This window comes from Rhinatrema bivittatum, chromosome 8, assembly GCF_901001135.1.
Source record: "Rhinatrema bivittatum chromosome 8, aRhiBiv1.1, whole genome shotgun sequence".
NCBI lineage: Eukaryota > Metazoa > Chordata > Amphibia > Gymnophiona > Rhinatrematidae > Rhinatrema > Rhinatrema bivittatum.
The window spans coordinates 133,836,982-133,855,271 of record NC_042622.1 but is presented as its reverse complement, the minus strand read 5'-3'; the positions used below and the strand labels follow the sequence as shown (position 1 = coordinate 133,855,271).

The window sequence follows — 18,290 nt, the reverse complement described above, 5'->3', positions numbered from 1 at the left end:
TATATATGTTTATGAAAACATATAAAATAATATTAAGAAACATTACAGCTGCACCCTTCTGACAGGAGCACATTAGTTATTTCATTAGCCATCAGCTTTCAACTATTTTTGTGATCAAGGATACAGGCCTTTCATATTGTCTCAGGGATTTTTTGCTAATCTTAGAATTTTTCTTGCAACAATTGGAAACTCAAAGTTGCTCTTACTCGCTGCAGAGGAGTCCAGGAATGTGCAAGGCTACAATTATCTAGTAGAGAGTTCAGGAGGGGGTTGTAGGAGGGCTCAAGGCTCCAGATGTACCAACTCTCTTTACCTCTAGCCCTGTCAAAAAAAAATACTATAGGATAGGGAATCAATAAATAAGGTGAATTTAAGCATAACATCAAAACAACCTAAATTCACTGGGGTAGATTTTCAGACCAGCGCGAACAGCCTACTTTTGTTTGCGCTCCAGGCGCAAACAAAAGTACGCTGGATTTTAGTAGATACGCGCGTAGTCGCTCATATCGGCTAAAATCCTGGATCGGCGCGCGCAAGGCTATCGATTTCGTATAGCCTGCGCGCGCCGAGCCGCGCAGCCTACCCCCGTTCCCTCCTAGGCCGCTCCGAAATCGGAGCGGCCTAGGAGGGAACGGGGGTAGGCTGCGAAATCGGAGCGGCCTAGAAGGGAACTTTCCTTTGCCCTCCCCTCACCTTCCCCTCCCTTCCCCTACCTAACCCACCCGCCCGGCCCTGTCTAAACCCCCATCCTACCTTTGTCGGGGGATTTACGCCTCCCGGGCCTCCTGCGCGCCGGCCGCGACCTGGGGGCGGGTACGGAGGGCGCGGCCACGCCCCCGGGCCGTAGCCACGCCCCCGTACCCCGCCCCCAAAACGCTGCCGACACGCCCCCGCAACGCCGCGCGCTCCGGCCCCGCCCCCCGACACGCCTCCCGACACGCCCACTCCGAAAACCCCGGGACTTACGCGAGTCCCGGGGTTCTGCGCGCCGGTGAGCCTATGTAAAATAGGCTAACCGGCGCGCAGGGCCCTGCTCGCGTAAATCCGCCCGGTTTTGGGCGGATTTACGCGAGCAGGGCTCTGAAAATCCGCCCCACTATGTTTATTGACTCCTCCTCCTCATATTTATATCTACAATGGTCTACTGATGCAGATTTTCTGTATTTATTTTGTTCAGTCATGTCTGCAGCTTATTCACTAAGGGGTTGATTGATCCCTGCCATTTTGGCTTCCTTTTGAGTTGCATCAGACTTTTTTTTTTTTTTTTTCCAGAAGAGCAAATGCTGTAACTTACTTCTGCTCTGCTCCTGAACTGTCCCAGGGAGGGTTATTCACCCAGACATTTACGTGACTTACTCATCTGCTGGAGGGCTCCATCATGCATATCTTTATTCCTGTTTAGGGCAGGATTAAATCTAAGTTGCCAAGGCCATCTTGGTGGCTCAGTTGATAAGTGCTGTGTGCATGGAAAGCCCTTGGTTTGATCCCTGAGTCAGGTCTTCCACTCCCTAGATCAGCCAGTGCAGGGGATGCTGCAGAGACACTATTTTAAGTGGGCGTACACAGAAAATGAACGACGGGCAGTTGTCTAAAAAAAGATCTTTAATGTTTGTTAGTTTTAGTAGAATTTTATTTTAGCACTATCTTATGAATAAATGTTATCCTGTTTTTATACTGCTTTTTATCTTTTTAACAGCTAAATTTTCTATTTATGTTCCTTTTAAATTTTAGCTGTTATTACTATTTATTGAATATTTTATTGTATTTCCTAAATGTATTTAAACTGTAAACCGTTATGAAGGCCACGGCTAATGTGACTGTATATAAAACAATAAAACTATATTCACAACCCTCAGGAAAGGAGGGAGTCATGGCTCTTGCCTAAGGAAGACACTAAGTGACCAGGTTTAGCTTCTGGCTCAGGATCCTTACTGCAGTGATTGGATCAAATGTGAGTTGAGAAGGGATATCAAATAAGAAGGGAGAGGAAATCCCCAGAGTGAGTTGTTAATGAAAGCTCATGGTACTAGATCCAAGTCCTAGTTCCAAATGAGTTGGAAGAACAAGAGGAAATTAGCAGCTGAAAAAAATATCCAAGCTTCCTTTCTGTTGTTTTTCTTTTTCCCCATGTATGGGAGGAAATTTTATCAATGTTGTTTGCTTGTCCTGCCATGGAAAATAATGGAAGGCATGCTGTGTTGCCTTCTGTCTTTGTACACGATGATATTCCATTCACCTGGAATATGAAAGATGTCAAGATAGATCCCTAAAGATATGATTTTGGCAGCTTTTTTTTTTTTTCGCTTTTATAGGGACAGTAACGCTTTCTGTGCCAGATATCATGGTACTCATCTCTGCTTTAAATAAAAAAAAAAAATAAATAAATTTTGGAATACTGTACTTGCTACATACCCAGGCTAAAACTCTCCTGAAACACATATCCCACCCTTTTTATTTATATCTCATCCTTACATTCTCTCACATACACACGTTATATTTACACTGTATACATGCTTCTGTGCACTTACCCATCATTCACGCTCATACCATACACCACTAAACCTAATGTACCCAAAATGAATGGGGCATTAAGGACTGCTCTGGTTTTGTTTTATAATCACTATTTTTTATTGTATACAATTTTTCTTTTATTCAGTTATGGTATATCATTTTATATTCTAATTAGGAGATTTTAGGATGTATTTTATGTCTACATAAGAACATAAGAAATTGCCATGCTGGGTCAGACCAAGGGTCCATCAAGCCCAGCATCCTGTTTCCAACAGTGGCCAAAACCAGGCCACAAGAATCTGGCAATTACCCAAACATTTGTTATAATATGCAGTTCTATATTGTGTGTAGGTAATTAGGATGAATTTCATGTTTTTAGTGATTATAGTTGTATTTTGGTCCATTTTGTATATGAGTACTGTTACATGTGTTATTTCTTGTATTACTTGTTGCTTGTTCTGTATCTTGCCTTGAGCCTATGATAAGATAGGTAGTTTATAAATGTAAGTGAATAAATAAATAGGACAGGAGACCAAATGTGTTTGTTTTATAAATTATTTAGGAATTGCTATCCAGATTATACTAAATCACTCAAAGCGATGTACATAATATATAAAAATACAACACACAAAACAAAATACAGATAGTACATACACAAACTTCCCACTTCTGATTTCCACCATAGGAATCTCATCAATAGGTACCTCTATCTCCAGTTGTCATCAACCATGTTTTCAGTTTCTTCCTAAATTTTAAACTAATCTCTCTCCTCCCGCAATTCTGATGGTAAAACAGTGCCGAAAAAGACACTGTTCCAAAGTCTTACATGATGAAAACTGTGAGCAGAGGGAAGCTGAGCTAGAGGTCGAACATTAGTTCTTAAATTTTAGTTTGAACTCTGCCATTTCAGTTGGTTCCTAAGTTGCTGTAGCCTTATCCCTCACGAGATTTTAAGACAATACCAAGCACTTTAATGTTCACTGTGACTTTATTGGCAACCATGCAGCTTGAATAAATATCCTTAAAAAAAAAATAAATCCCTTGTCTCGCCTATTCTCTGTCTTCTCTGTCCCTGTCACCTTCCAGTCTCTCTTCAATTCTGGTCATTCTACAGCGGTGTTTCTTCACCTTTTTTATGCCAGGGACTAGTTGGCTGCTATCTAAACAAACATAGACCAGATGGTTAATAGAAATGGGGGAGAGTCCTGAATAGGGGAGTGGGATAGTCCCCTCTGTGGCTAAACATCAGAGAGAGGGATTCCCCCATGGCTGAAGAAGGGAGAAAGGGCTGATTTTCCCCCCCCTCCTATGTCCAAAGAGTCTCCCTGTCTCAACCAACCCACACTGGTGCCATTGATGTCTGCAGCAGCCTTAGTGCTTGCAAAGCTGGCAACCTTTAGGTTTAAAAAAAAAAATACAAACAGCAAAACAGGGAATCAATAATTCTTTTGCCAAACTATCTGGTACCTCCCTTTTGAGGGTGATAACCACTGTTAGGTTATAACTCAAACTAAGAATAGGTGCTGTGATAATTTATGTGCAGCTATTAACTTTTTAATTAACTTTTTAAAAATTTTTTATGCAAATACAATCTCATTGAATAATCTTGCTAATTCCTTATTAGGTGAACATTCAAAACATACAACTCTCCCAATGTGAATCTGCTCAACTTTTTAAGAATGTTGAAACTCATAACACTTATCTTGTTCAATGCTGTAAGCTGTTACTTTTGTAATTTTAAAGCTTGCTTTTACGATAGTTGAGACTCACGCCCGTTCTTAACTCATGCCTGTCCGCTGGCAGGATTTTGAAGTGTAGCATCTGCATCAGGGGCCGGAGAGCTAGATAAGGAACATCAGAGACAGGCAAATTAAAAACCAAAAACTAGAGAAAAGGTAATATTATAGGTAACGTACTTGTTGCAATGTCTCTTCACCTTCTAACTGCCGCCTTTCCTGTCTGACAGCATTGATCATTACTGTTTTACCAATTAGATTGTGATTGGACAATAGCCATTTATTCTCAGAAGTGGTACCCACCTCCTAAATTAAATCACTACATCTCTTCCGGTTTAGGTTTAGCCACTATTATTTATTCTTTTTAAATTAAACCTTGGATTTCCCTCCCAGCAGGCCACTTTCCCCACTGGTTCAGTTCATGCTTCCTTACTAAATTTCAAGCACAATCTAAAAGGAGAGCATGAGCATTAATTCTGGGTGTCTGTAACGTGGGCACAATACAGCTAAGGCCAGACAGTCCCTTTGAGACTGGGACTGACAAGTATCACAGATCCTTGGCAACAAATCTGGGACATCTTTGTTTTTTCCCCTATATAAAAGGGAAAAGGCTTCCTTTCCTGTATAGCCAATCTTCCAGTATTCCTGGGAAAGAACTTGATTGAGGTGACACATAGAACTAGAGAGAAACTATTGTTTGCCCCTAACGCAGGATATGGGTTAGGATTTAGGAAGGAACATAAGATATGCCATATTGGGTCAGATCAAGGATCCATCAAGCCCAGTATCCTGTCTCCAACAGTGGCCAATCCATGTCACAAATACCTGACAAGTACCCAAACTTTAAATAGATCCCATGCTATGAATGCTGGCAACAAGCAGTGGCTATTTCCTATTCATTAATGATAGTTTATGGACTTCTCTTCCAGGAACTTATCAAAACCTTTTTTAAACCCAACTCTGCCTTAACCACATCCTCTGGCAATGAATTCTAGAGTTTAATTGTATGTTGAGTGAAAAATAATTTTCTCAGATTGGTTTTAAATGTGCTACTTGCTAACTTCATGGAGGAGGGGCAGACCATCCCTGACAAAAACTGTCAGTGAGGCTGCTTGGTTTGGTCAACCAGCTTATATAAAAACAGGCAGAGCAGCAAATAAGTGGGGGAGTTTTCAGTTAAGATTTGTGTAAGAACTTGGAGTGTGCTGTTTTTTTGTAGTTTTTTTTTTTCCCTTGTTCCAATTTTAGGCCCCACAGCCTGGTACTTGGGAGAAAGGAAAGAGGCAGATTCTAGTCTGGTATCCTGGAGACAAAGGAGACCCAGTACCCCTACTAGGAACCTGGCTTCCATCTCCTGGGAGTAAAGGAAATCTTAGTGCCTTGCCCTCCTGAGAGGCCTTCAAATAGAGGACCTGGACTGAGACTATTTTTTCACACCTGAATTTGGAAGATTAAATGAGAAGATTCATGTGATTGTGTTGAATATTTGGTTGCGGTAAAGATTTTTGTTTGGAGTACCCTATGTGAGTGTCCTGTGAGTCCTTTGCAGGGTACAGAGGCTGAGCGTGAAAATTCAGCATACAGTGGGCACGCCCAAGAGGGGGAGAGAGAGCAAGCGAGAATGAGACCTTTTATTTTCCTCTGCTACACCTTGAGCCCTGGAGGTTTATCCTCCCACTCCAGATTCAGAGAACCCATGCCCAGAGTGAAAACTGGTGCTTGTTGAACTGACCCTTTGTCTTGAGACTGAGTGGGAGGGGGGGAGGGGGCTACACAGAGAAAAAGGAGGGAATGGATGGCTGATGACCCCTGCCTCTCAGATGTATGGATCCTAGAGCAGATCATGAAAAAAGCTGGAAAGCTACAGAGATCTTGAACAGTTGCCCATAGGACGGGTACTTTTAAAACACAGTGTATAGCAGTAAAGTCTACAGGTACTTGTTACACGCAGAATGCACAGCTAACTTTCTATATGCAAGAAAATCCAAAAGTCTGCAAGTAAGTCCTATCTCCGCCCCACCCCAGAACGCCTACCAGGAATGCACGAAAAAGTATCAGCTTAATTGTGTTCTGCACGTACTTATACACACATACCCACTGGCGCTATTTCCAGAGCCACTTACACACACAAAACTGGGTATTATGTGCACAAGTGGCTTTAAAAATAACTCCCAGAAGGTCAAATCCAGCTACATTTATGTTAAGAATATTCCAAGATAAGAGAAGTTCTGAAGGAGTCGCTGGCAGTCAGAAACCACCAGGATAGGCTTCCTTGCGTTGGCCTTTTCTGACTGCAGGCAGGCTTGGCCACCAGTGGATGGGTACAAGACTTGGAACCCAGTTAACATTTCTGTCTAGACTGAGAGCGCTGACAGGAGAAGCCCTCGGAGACTTGCACCTGAAGTCAGTCCCTGCTCCAGAGGAATGTGCCTGGCCCTGGCAGCAGCTTCCCTGCCCCTGCATTCTGCAATGCTGTAGAGCAGTAGAGCATTAAAAAAAAAAAAAACCCCAAACACACTTTTCCTCCTTTTGTGCCCCATGGGGCAGAAGTGATGTGATGCAGGTGGAGTAGAGAAAAAGGTGGGTTTTTTGAGCACCCCACAGAGCAGAAATGATAAAAGGCCAGCAAAACAAGCAGTGAGGGTAATGTGTCTGGGTAAGAAAAAAGATGGCAGACAAGCAATGAACATCTAATTTCTCACCACTGTTCTGCGGACTGGTGGAAATTATGCTGCAGTTCATGGACTGGCGGTGGAGAAAAAAACAATGTTCTACAGATTCTGTTCTTCCATACCTTCTTGATAATTTATAATAATCAAGCTGTCATTTCTACCTTTTTTTTCATTCTGTTTGACCTTTCAGCATCATTTGATACTGTTGATCACCACATGCCTATACTGAGTTTGCAAGGAATTTGAGTTTCCATTTATACTGAATCTTTCTTTCATTTCCCACATACCCATTATACAATATTTGCTAAATCTCTCACTCACTCACTCTCTCACACTCTCACTCTCACATCTTGACAAGTGCAGTAGCCTGCTTGCTGGTCTTTCTAATTCCACTCTGACTCAGTCTTCCAGAATTTTGTTTGGTTTATCTGTCTCATAATTCCTGTGCTTCACCTCTCCTTCTGTTGCTTCAATGTCTCTATATAATACGTATCACCTTCCGATGCACCCATGCTCTACCTACTCCTAATCTGTCATCCAATATGTCTCATTCTGTCTTCATATAGTCTTCACTCCTCTAACATACTTGCACTGTCTGCTTCTCATGTTAAAGAAAAATGCTCGCTCTTCCGTGCTTGCTGCTTACCTTTTGAAATCCTGTCCCTGTGCATATTCAAAATTCCTCCTTTCTGTCCTGCTTAAAGTATAAACTTAAAATTCACTTCTTTTGCTTTTAACTCAGCCATCTTACTATTCGTTCATTGCCTGCTTTTTATACTGTTCTCTGCCATGTAGACTCAGATGGTTTGTATAGTGCATTGGATAAAGACATCTCATAAATATATTTTTTGCTAAAAATATTTAAAACATTTTTAAAATAGATTTCATTTTCTTTTTTTACTGCCACTCAATGTGGATGGTCCCTGTCCTCATTTCCTCGGAGGGAGGGAGGAACATATTGAAATGTGGCAGATAATTTGTTCTATGTTTATATAAAAACCCTCATATGCTCAACATTAGCCTATTTGCTGCTATTCAGACTTTCAAACAAATACTTTTCAAATTCTGGATAAACTATAACGTATTTTCCTAACCCTCCCAAATAGTAGTTAGCCATAATCTCCTTTATGGCCTCTAAATGGGTGGATTGACCCCTAAGCAGAGATAAAAATGATTTGCATAACAGAGAACAATATTCTTAATCTTTACTCTGCGTAATTAGGGGTGTGAAATTTAGATAGTGTTTGTTTGTTCTTTTTGGAAACTTGCCCAATAGTCCATTTGCTTGTATAGCTATTTAATTAGTTGATGAGCTATACGGTTTTTAGGTCCTCCTCTTGTCTTTACCTTTTTGTGGGATGTGTTTCAGGGATATACACTTTCTCCTGAGCATGTGCAAAGGGTGTTTCCTCTGTGGAGTCTACCCTAGAGGACTAATCAGGGTCTTTCTGCTCACCTGGTATATTTGACCTAGGAATTGAAGAAGTAAAGCAGAGCTTGCCAAACTGTGTGCCTGCAGTGTGAAGGTGTGTCGTCCGGTCCACATAGCAGGGCTGGCAGAAGCCTGTGACCAATCGATTAGAAAACGAAGATCAGACAGCAAAGGTAAAAAAAAGAATTACTTTTTAGTGATTGGCATATTTATTTAAGGTTTTTATATACCAGCATTCATGATACAATCACATCATGCTGGTTTACATTTAAACAGGAGTGCAATATAGACATTAAACTGGAACTATCGTGCAGGAGAGAGCAGTTACAAATAACAAGGACTGATGAACTGGGAGAAGAGTGAAATAAAGGAAAAGATTAGTAATGGCTAAAACTATTTACAAAGGGATGAGGTTAAGCTGCCTGTTTTATATATGTTGAAGGTGGAGGGCATTAATTTGAGTCTGGGAAAGCTTGCTTGAACAGCCAAGTCTTAAGTCTTTTTCTAAAGGTTGGGAGGCACGGCTCCTGTCTGAGATTGGGAGGGATGGAGTTCCATAACGGTGCACCAGCTGTAGAGAAGGCTCGATCTCTTAAGGTAACATGTCTGGTGGTGTTGGCGGGTGGTACTTGGCGAGATCTTCTGTATGCGTCTCTGGTGGGTCTTGAGGAGTTGTGTAACTGGAGAGGGATTTGTAGGTCAATTGTAGTGATTTGATGGATGGTTTTGTATATCATGGAGATGGATTTGTAGATGATTCTGAAGTGTATTGGTAACCAGTGAAGATCTTTTAGAATTGGAGAAATATGGTCTCTTTTCCTGGTGTTTGTTAGTAGACGGGCTGCTGCATTTTGTACCATCTGAAGCGGTTTGGTATAGGAGGAAGGGAGACCTAGTAAGATAGTTACAGTAATCTATCTTTGAGAAAATAATTGCTTGGAGGATTGTTCTGAAATCTTGAGCGTGGAAGAGACGCCTTATCCTTTTTAGCACTTGGAGTTTGTGGAAACAGTCTTTGGTAGTTCTATTGATGGAAGCCTTGAAGTTCAACCGATTATCAATTATCACTCCTAGGTCTCTCACTTGAGTGGTTGGTGGGTTGGATGGATGAGTAGCGTTGGAATTGCTATTCTCTGGAGAGATGAGTAGTAGTTTGGTCTTGGAGGAATTTAGTACTAGGTTTAGGCTGTTGAGGAGGCGTTTGATTTCCTGGTGGCAGGTTTCCCAATGGTCAAGCGTTTTTGAGTATGTGTCTTTAATGGGGATCAGGATCTGGATATCATCTGCGTAGAGAAAATGTTTTAGGTTGAGGTTGGTGAGGAGCTGGCAAAGTGATAGAAGGTAGATGTTAAAGAGCGTCAGAGACAATGAGGAGCCTTGTGGGACTTCTACGGTTGAGTCGTAGCGTGCTGATTCTTTGTTCTGGATTTTGACCTTGTAACCTCTGTTGCTGAGAAATGTTTTGAACCAGGTTAGAGCGGTGCCAGTAATTCCTATGGAAGTTAACTGGTTAATGAGAATGGAGTGGTTGACAGTGTCAAAAGCTGCCGAAAGGTCTAGTAGGATCAGTAAGAAAGATTGACCTTTGTCGAGACCCATGATGAGGTAGTCTGTCAGGGAGGTAAGGAGGGATTCTGTGCCTAAATTTTTGCGGAAACCGTATTGTGAAGCGAATAGGAGTTTATCTTCAATGTAGTCGGGTAGTTGAGAGTTCACTAGTTTTTCCATAATCTTAGCAATGAAGGGGAGGTTGGCTATTGGGCGGAAGTTGTTAGGGTCTTTGGGGTCAAGGTTTGGTTTTTTTAGGAGAGGTTTGATTGAGGCCAGTTTGAGGTCGTCTGGGAAGGAACCTTGGGAGAGAGAGCAGTTAATGATGTCTGCCAGTGTTTTGGAGATGGAGTCTGGAATTGTCAAAAGAAGTTTGGTGGGGATATGGTCCGCAGGATGAGAGGAGGGTTTCATTCTTCTTAAAACAACTTGTATCTCAGTAGAGGCGACGGGTTCGAAGGCTTCAAGGCAAATGTTTTTGATGGAAGGCTGCAGAGAAGACGGGAGGGTGGCGATGTTGGAGGGCAGTTGTGTTAGGAGGCTGATGATTTTGTTTTGGAAAAACAGTGCGAGTTCTTCGGCTTTGGATTGTGCTAGATTACTGGGAATTTCCGGGGGGTTGATCTGGGTGAGACTGGATACATAGGCAAATAAGGCTTTGGCGTCAAAGACCAGGTTATGGATCTTAGACGCATAAAAATCCGTTTTTGATTTTGAGGTGTAGGACTTGTACTGATGTAGTGTAAATTTGTAGGCGGAAAGAGTACTAGCGCATGGGGTTTTTCGCCATTTGGCTTCTTTCTGTCTTAAACTTTGTTTTAGCCTTCTGAGATCATTAGTGAACCAAGGTTGTCTTTTGGAGGCATTAGGGTGGGATTTTTTTTATTGTTAGAGGACAGAGCTTGTTAGCTATAGATTCTGTTATGTCGTTCCAGGAACGGAGAGCAGAGTCTGGATCGGAGAGGTCCATGAGGGGAAGGTGTGAAGCCAAGTGGATATTGAGGTCTTCAGAGGAGCAGGATCTTCTGTAAGGAAAGGAGGGTGAAGGTGCATGGGGGGCGCTGGTTTCTTTCAGCGAGAATAATGTTGAAATAAGGGTGTGGTCTGACCAAGGTACCTTCCTGCTCTTCAGGTGAGATGTAGTCATAATGCCTTTGTTGACGAAGATCAGGTCCAGTGTGTGACCAGCTTTGTGTGGGTTTGTTGCCTATCTATTTGAATCCCATTGCTGAAAGGGCTGTGAGAAGGGTTTCACAGCTGTTTGAAAGTGAGGGGTTATCTACGTGCAGGTTAAAATCTCCTAGGATTATTGCTGGAGCATCCAAGTTGAGGAACGTTGTGGTTATTTCAATGATAGGGGAAGCATCTGTTTCCAGGAGGTGCATATGTTATCTTTGGGAATGTGCATGAGTAGCACTTTCTCTATGCCGATCTTGCAATGTAAGAGATCGGCATGGAGGAAGTGGAAGCCCGCAAATATTTAATACTGCAGGGCCTGCACAGATGAGGCAGCAGAACAGGCTTCAGTGCCAGTAGCAGCAATCAGCACCTCCCCAAATATCCACATGGCAGCAGAGGAATGAGAGAGGCTCTGAGGTTGCTGGCAAAAGAAAGGGGGGGGGGGGTCTGCCTTCAGTGTGTGCAAGTGTATGAATAGGAGTCTGCCTGGGGGTGTATATGGGTGCCTGCCTGAGGCTATATCTGTGTATGAGAATGAATGGGTGTCTTCCTAGGGGGTGGGGAGGGAGCGGTGTGAGAATGAATGGGAGCTGCCTGGGGGTCAGTGTGGGTGTAACATTATGTAATCCACAAAAATTTATGTATATATTTAAGGAAACATACATAAAGTGTCAAAATACGTTTTGTTTGTTTAACCTTTAACCTCTGATTTGCTAGAAGACTGAATTACTGTGTCGTGAAATTGTTTGTCTAAAAAGTGTGTCACCAATATAAAGTTTGGAAAGCTCTGAAGTAAAGAGTAGTATGAGTGTTTCTACCCCAGAGGGGGCTGCACTTTGTGTCTTCTCCTTCCTGTGGTTAGTAACTTTGGGGTATAATTGCTATAAAACGTGCCATATGTTATATCAATATTTTTTAAACTCTTCGAAACACATAGAAACATGATTTATTTATTTATTTTTCTTCTATATACCGTCAATCTAGATGGTGTACAATAAATCATAAATAGATAAGATGTACAAAAAAAAGATAAGTACTCAGTAAAAATAAAAAACATAGAGAAAATACATTCAATCAATAATACAAATATGATAAGTAAAAACAAATAAAACAATCAGATTAGAAAGGGAAGAACAGGCTAGCAAGGGACTCATCAAACAAGACAATTAATTCTCTGCCAATATTTCATATGTGTTTCTAATGTTTTCAGCTTTTTAAAAAATATTTGTCCTTTTGTAACCTTAAATCATCTGGTAAAGAGTTCCATAATTTTGGACCCATGACTGAGAGCTCATTCTCTCACCTCAGACAAATGTGCCACTCTGATGGTATTGTCAAAAGTCCTTTATTTGCTGATCGAAGGTTCCTTTGAGGAGTAGGAAGATGTAACGATGCATTTAACCATTCAGTTTGTTTGTAATTTATGGATTTGAAAAGAATACACAGTGTTTTGTATTCAATTCTTTGCTTTATGGGTAACCAGTGCAAATCAATCCGAGTAAGAGTAATATGGTAAAAAGTTTTGCCTCCACATAAGTCTCGCAGGCAACCCAAGAAGTAGAGGAGTTACAATAATCAATAGTGGAAAAGACTAAAGATTGTAAAATAGTTCTAAAATCATTAAAATCTAGCAGAGGTTTAAGCCATTTTAAAATCTGCAATTTAAAATAAGTCCCTCGTTTTCCATTTTTATATCACTTTCTAATCTAAAATCAGAATCACTTAAAATTCCAAGATCGTGAACTTGACTGGAGGATTTGATCTGCATGAAATCAGTATTAAAACGGAAGGATTTACTTAATTGGGATTTTCTACTCAACATAAGATCATTATGGCCTATCTAGTCTGCCCATCCACACCAACTATACAATCCCTAACACTCCCTCAGAGATCCTCCTATGTTTATCCCATGTTTTCTTGAATTCAGATATTGACCTTGTCTCCACCCTCTCTGTAAAGAAATATATTTTCCTATATTACGTCTGTCTACCCCTTTTCACCCTCCTTCTAGAGCCTCCTTTCCTTTGAAAGAAACCCCGTGCATAGTGATCATTTGAGTAGACACCTTTATGGACCGTCTTCAATCTGTTTATATCCTTTTGAAGATGTGGTCTCCAGAACCGTACACAGTATTCCAAATGAGGTGTCAGTAGGAACTTGCTGTATGTAGGACTAATATCACCTCCTTTTTTTCTGCTGATCATTCCTTTCTCTAGGCACCCAAGCACTTTTCTGGCTTTTTCTGTCCCATTATCCACCTGTTTGGCTACCTCAAGATTATAACATACGACCAACCCCAGGTCCCACTCTTCTTTTGTGCTTAGAAGAATTTTATCTCCAATACCGTACCTCTCCCTTGGGTTTTTTGCATCCTAAATCTATAACACTGCATGTTTTAACATTACTTTATAGTTGCTAGATCCTTTCTCATGTTTTGCTGCAAATTTTGGTATCATCGGCAAAAGGACAAACCTTTCCCCGATTAATCCTTCTGCAATGTTGTCATGAAAATGTTGAAAAGAACGGTCCAAGAACCAATCCCTGCAGCACACGTCTAGTATGTGCCCTCCAGTGATGTCCTTTTATTACTACTTTGCCAATACCCAGTCACTTTAGGGCCTATATCAAGGGCACTCTATTTATGTCACCCTTACAGAACCAAGTCAGAGGCCTTACTGAAATCCAAGTGCACTATATCTAGCACTCCAACAAGATGCTGGTTAGACTGGTCTTTTATCTATGTTTCTATATTATAATATGTATAATATTTTCTCTGTGGTCCTCTTGGGATTTTTCAGAAAATACATATCCTTCACCTCCCCAGCTTTCGGACCATTCTCTTTTTGGGAGGGGTCTCAGGGGTATAAATTGCCACTGAGTACATGCAGTAGGCAGAGCTGCAGAGAGTTGGGAGATCATTCCAGGATCTCATGCTGCAGAGGGTTAGGAAATCCACGAAGCCTAAAGGTTTGGTGGCAGAAAATTTGGAGAGGAGAATTTGGGTAGGCTTCCAAGCTTAAGTAAACCTTTTTATTATTTGAACACCAACACTGAGCCGTTATTCAAGTGTACCCTATTGGATCTTCAGGTCCCCTCACGGAGAGTATTGAGCAAAGAGTGAGAGTGATGGTACTGCCTGGTTACCCCACCCATGTCACCTAGGACTCTGGAGATTTAGGCCTTCATTTTGCTGGAGAACCCTAGCCTCCGGTGCTGAAGTTTGGTATCTCAGAATGGAAAAGGTCTAGGAGAGTAAAGGCAGCCCCGGCACTTTGCTGTAGCATCTGTATTATGGACCTTCTGCCAGAGAGGGGGTTACAGTTACTATGCTAAATTTAAATTTTACTGCCACTGGTTTAACTTAGTAATATTGGACACAAGGAATAAAAATTCAAATGTATCTTGTCTTCATGGCTCTGTTGCTTTCTACTTTGTTTTTCCCCAGGTTACCTTTCTTTTTTTGCCTAAGTGTTTTGCTTTATTTTATACTCCCTTTTTTTTTTTTTTTTTTTTGTAATAAAAGGTTTGTTATCTTTGGTTAAGGCTATGCCTGCTTTTTTTAATCTCCTTCCCTGTGTTGATTCTTAAGCTGTTTGGTGCTCTAGGATGCCTGTATGGGGTCCTAGTATCAGCCCAGTTTCCTTGAAAAACTAAAGATCAAAGTAGCTAAGCAGGAAGTGAGCTTTCTCCCCCAAAAGCGTTAAATATTACCATCTCCTTGGAACTGAAAGAAAATTCTGAATCAAAATTAAGATCTTAGAGGTCGGTATTCAAAATAGGTTCAGTGGGACTTACGTGGCTAAGTTGCAGCCGCTGACTATGTGCCTATGTTCAGTGGCTGCTGCTTAGCTGCATAAGTCCTTTTATATGGCTAAAACATTAGCTGCATAACTTGTGAGCGTGTAGTGGGTGGATCAGGGTGGAGTGAGTTAGCTGCATAAGTCCTTTTATATGGCTAAAAAATTAGCTGCATAACTTGTGAGCGTGTAGTGGGTGGATCAGGGTGGAGTGAGTTAGCTGCATAAGTCCTTTTATATGGCTAAAAAATTAGCTGCATAACTTGTGAGCATGTAGTGGGTGGATCAGGGTGGAGTGAGTTAGCTGCATAAGTCCTTTTATATGGCTAAAAAATTAGCTGCATAACTTGTGAGCGTGTAGTGAGTGGATCAGGGTGGAGTGAGTTAGCTGTATAAGTTAAGCGGCTAATGATTGATATTGACTCCTAGCCGCATAAGTTATGTGGCGAAGTTAGACCTGCTCATTGGCAGGTTTAAATTTAGCCACATATAACTTTTATATGGCTTAGCTGTGCTGCTGAATATACTCCGTATGCAGAAAATGGTGGCAGTAAAATTATGGATTGGTAATCCAGGACACACTATACTCCTCCCAAGATTTGGGGCTAGCCTACAAGTTCTCTTATTAATAAATATTGCCCTCCCTGAAGTTTTAAACATTTTGTGTTAATTTGCTGCATCCATTCCCGGGGTAGAGATTCAGTATTGCTGGCGCGATATAACTTACAGTGCTGGCAGCTACTGCTCTTCTGTTACATACACAAGTACAGGCAGGATGGGCTCTTAAGTGTACCAGAGAAATAACATGAATCAAATATGTAGGAGGCAATCTTACTAAGTACTCTTTTAATCATTAGTGTATTAAGGAGAATTCATTAGTGCCAGGGCTTCATTATACACTGAGAGCCAGGAGTTTGACAGAGTGAGTTGTATACCATCCTTTTAAAATGCTCTGAAATATATATCCACTGTAAACTAAAATCAAAGTGTTTTCCTCGGCTGGTGAATCAATTTGCATAGTTTGCACAACAGTTACTGAAGTGGCAAAGTAATTGGATGTGTTATGGATGCTGCTAGTGGACAAAAAGGGCAACAGTTTTTTCCGATTACAGACACCTGTGTTTATTACTTTATTTTGTAGAGAATTTTGAAGTTTTATTTGAGGCAGAGCTGTTAGTTCCTTTGGGCTGGAAGAGGGAGAATGGATGGTGTGTAGGGAGGTCTCTTCTGTCTTTCTGCAGCAAAGATCTTCAACTCTGGTCTTTGAGGGCTGGACATGGATGATAAGAACATAAGAAATTGCCATGCTGGGTCAGACCAAGGGTCCATCAAGCCCAGCATCCTGTTTCCAACAGAGGCCAAACCAGACCACAAGAACCTGGCAAGCAAGTACCCAAACACCAAGAAGATCCCATGCTGCTGATGCAATTAATAGCAGTGGCTATTCCCTAAGTAAAATTGATAAATAGCCATTAATGGACTTCTCCTCCAAGAACTTATCCAATCCTTTTTTGAACCCAGCTACAGTAACTCCACTAACCACATCCTCTGGCAACAAATTCCAGAGCTTTATTGTGCGCAGAGTGAAAAAGAATTTTCTCTGATTAATCTTAAATGTGCTACTTGCTAACTTCATGGAATGCCCCCTAGTCCTTCTGTTATTCAAAAGTGTAAATAACTGATTCACATCTACTCGTTCAAGACCTCTCATGATCTTAAAGACCTCTATCACATCCCCCCCCCCCCCCCCCCCCCCCCCCCCCCCCCCCCCCCCCCCCTCAGCTATCTCTTCTCCAAGCTGAACAGCCCTAACCTCTTCAGCCTTTCCTCATAGGGGAGCTGTTCCATCCCCTTTATCATTTTGGTTGCCCTTCTCTGTACCTTAACCATCGCAATTATATCTTTTTTTTTGAGATGCGGCGATGAGAATTGTACACAGTATTCAAGGTGCGGTCTCACCATGGAGCGATACAGAGGCATTATGATATTTTCCGTTCTATTAACCATTCCCTTCCTAATAATTCCTAACATTCTATTTGCTTTTTTGACTGCTGCAGCACACTGAGCCGACGATTTTAAAGTATTATCCACTATGATGCCTAGATCTTTTTCTTGGGTGGTAGCTCCTAACATGGAACCTAACATGGTGTAACTACAGCAAGGGTTATTTTTCCCTATGTGCATCACCTTGCACTTGTCCACATTAAATTTCATCTGCCATTTGGATGCCCAATCTTCCAGTCTTGCAAGGTCCTCCTGTAATGTATCACAGTCTGCCTGTGATTTAACTACTCTGAATAATTTTGTATCATCCGCAAATTTGATAACCTCACTCATCGTATTCCTTTCCAGATCATATATATATATATATATATATATATATATATATATATATTGAAAAGCACCGGTCCCAATACAGATCCCTGAGGTACTCCACTGTTTACCCTTTTCCACTGAGAATATTGACCATTTAATCCTACTCTCTGTTTCCTGTCTTTTAACCAGTTTGTAATCCACGAAAGCCGTATGTGGCTAAATTTTAGCCGCATAATTCAGTTGGGGGTGTGCGGAAGGTGTTTCAGAAAGGGCCAGAGTTAGCTGAATACGTTTTTAACTGGTGAGGGTCTGCATGTGTGACCAAGGAAAAAGATTCTGCTAGCATGTAGGAATCTATAGCAGCTAGGGGTGTGCATTCGTTTTCGACGTATTGCGAATCTGCAACGTATATGCCATATTTGTTGTATTCGGGGGGGTTCCGAAATGTATGGTGAACCCCCACGAATACAACGGATCGCCAACGAATAGGCCCCCCACCCTCTTGACCCCCCCAAGACTTGCCAAAAGTACCTGGTGGTCCAGCTGCCGGTTATGAAGACTGCCGGTAAACTCAGCATATGTTTTCATAATCGTCCGTCTGCCAGTAATGAAAACGGCTGCCGATTAAACTCAGCTTCCATTTTTATTACTGGCAGACGGCCAGTTATGAAAACCGATGCCGAGTTTACCGGCATCAGTCTTCAATAACTTGGCGGTTTGCCAAGGTTTGTTTTTTTTTACTGAAGAAGTACAGAAAAGCAGGTTTTTTTTCCTGCTTTTCTGTACTTCTTTTATATGTGCTCAGCTATTAACACCTGGTCCAGGCAGGCGTTAATATCTCAGCGATAAATGTGCATCTGAGACACACATTTATTTTTTTGAATGTGGAGTGAATGAGTAATAGCCTGTGATATGCATGTAATTGTATGTGATGAGCGCTATTTCATTCGCTCCGCATTGGACAAGGGTTAAATAGGCGCTAATCCCCCTGTTGCATTAGGGGGTGAATTAGCGCCTATTTAACCCACGTCTGACAGCGGGTTAAATAGTGCGCTCATGTGAGTATTGTATCGGCCCCAAAGGGTTTAAGAGAGCCTAT

The 18,290-nt window shown here is 41.6% G+C and overlaps 1 protein-coding gene across 12 annotated transcripts in view; it reads left to right on the top strand.

Annotated features, from left to right (window-relative positions):
• Positions 1–18,290, top strand: part of LOC115097412 (dual specificity testis-specific protein kinase 1-like) — a 175,179-nt gene that overhangs the window by 7,594 nt on the left and 149,295 nt on the right. For 4 of the 12 annotated variants that reach the window (XM_029613205.1, XM_029613201.1, XM_029613202.1 and 1 more), the window contains exons 2-3: positions 8,394–8,524; positions 10,835–10,926. The exons of 4 other annotated variants lie outside the window; for them this stretch is intronic. The gene's annotated coding sequence lies outside the window, so the exon portion shown is untranslated. The remainder of the gene's footprint in view (positions 1–8,393; positions 8,525–10,834; positions 10,927–18,290) is intronic. 4 more of the 12 variants (XM_029613203.1, XM_029613204.1, XM_029613210.1 and 1 more) reach the window with 1 other exon arrangement.